The sequence below is a fragment of the Siphateles boraxobius genome, unplaced genomic scaffold, assembly GCF_051911475.1.
Source record: "Siphateles boraxobius isolate OS27281-9 unplaced genomic scaffold, OSU_SipBor_1 3, whole genome shotgun sequence".
Classification (NCBI taxonomy): Eukaryota; Metazoa; Chordata; class Actinopteri; order Cypriniformes; family Leuciscidae; genus Siphateles; species Siphateles boraxobius.
The window spans coordinates 9,960,907-9,962,482 of record NW_027508919.1 but is presented as its reverse complement, the minus strand read 5'-3'; the positions used below and the strand labels follow the sequence as shown (position 1 = coordinate 9,962,482).

The 1,576-nt window shown below is 46.4% G+C and overlaps 1 long non-coding RNA gene across 1 annotated transcript; it reads right to left on the bottom strand.

Annotated features, from left to right (window-relative positions):
* Window positions 1-524: 524 nt before the first annotated feature.
* On the bottom strand, window positions 525-1,008 carry LOC143757099 (uncharacterized). Its single transcript, XR_013210393.1, has 2 exons — window positions 881-1,008; window positions 525-804 (listed from the first exon to the last, which is right to left on the bottom strand). It is a non-coding gene; the product is annotated as an uncharacterized LOC143757099 (long non-coding RNA).
* Between the last annotated feature and the right edge of the window lie 568 nt (window positions 1,009-1,576).

Sequence of the window (1,576 nt, the reverse complement as noted above, 5' to 3'; positions counted from 1 at the left end):
GCAATGAGCATCCATGAAAAACACCCCAATCACACGTGTCAAATTTCACACACACACAAGGGAAATGACCACACTTGGTGAACACACAGCCACAGCACACGCCAAGGGACCCGCCACCGCAAGGGGCACTGCTCCCACTGGCAGTTCTCAGCACCTGGACAAAGGACAGACACATGGCAGTTAAAACAAAATTACACACACAAAACAAAACAAAAAAAGACTATAATCAAGGTCTAATAAGCCATCCGTTCTAAAGCCCAAGGTAGTACTGGAGTTAGCAATATGAACAGAGACTCAATACATCAAAATAAACAATCAAACATGGATAAAACATCCACAACAATGGGACAAGATTGCCCTATGGATCAACCACTTCAAGATCTTCAGTCAATGTGGACAAATCACATAAAAAGTTAAAACAAAAGAAAAACAATCACAATTTGGCCAATCCTCTTGGATATCAGCAGCAAGAAAAGGCCTCCATATAGGAATTCAAAAGAAAGAAAGAAACACAAAACAAACAATGAAACTGGTGTCAGTTCATTGAACAGTCTACACTCAAACACTGATTCACAACAATGACAGAAAGGAGAATCAAACAGTGTTAAACAAGCAACGATGTAACACGCAAGCCAGCCGCCTGTTAACCACAGGTTTAATAATCCTTGGTCCCGTGTGAAAAGGCAGCCGGGTACGACGAAAATACGTAAAAAAACACGTAACACAAAAAGCATAAGCAAAGCAGCAGATGTTCTGCGTCGATGTAGGCAACTGGCAGCCTCACCCCCGGTTAAACAGCACTCCCTAAAATGCACAGGATGTCCATCTACAAATATATCCCACATTAAACATTCAACTATCACTCAGTATAGCAACATACCTAAGAGTAACAGCGTTGTGTCACAGGCTCCGAGCTCGGATCACGGATAGCAGGGCGCACTCAGCTGGTGAAAGGGCTGCGGCCGCACGGGGGATTCTATAGCACGAAACATTCCCTATAAGCCCAAGTTATGAAGTCAACGAGTGGGAAAAAAGAAACTTCTCAGGTTACGTATGTAACCCTGGTTCCCTGAGAGGGAACGAGACGCTGCATTGAGACGCGGTGGGAACGCTCTGCGTGATTGCGTCGTGAAGCACGTGTATAATCAGTCCAATGGAAGAGCGAGACGTCATAGGCGGGTGACGTCATGGACCAGGAAGCTATAAAGCACACCAGAAAACAGACCGCGACAGCTTCTGAAAAGGCCTGAAGCAAATCGATCAGGGCATGCAGGAAGTATGGCAGGAGAACGCAGCGTCTCGTTCCCTCTCAGGGAACCAGGGTTACATACGTAACCTGAGACGTTCCCTTTCAAGGGAACTCGAGCTGCGTTGAGACGCGGTGGGAACCCCATATCCACTATGCCATAAAGAGAAATGCCCGTTCTGTGTGGAGTCCTTGCGCACACTAAGAAACAAGCAGCCTAGCCCCAGGAGTGGAGAGGTCTAGGTCGTAAAATCTGACAAATGTATGCGGTGAGGACCAGCCTGCCGCATTACAAACGTCCTGAAGGGAAACCCCTGAAATTAAAGCATT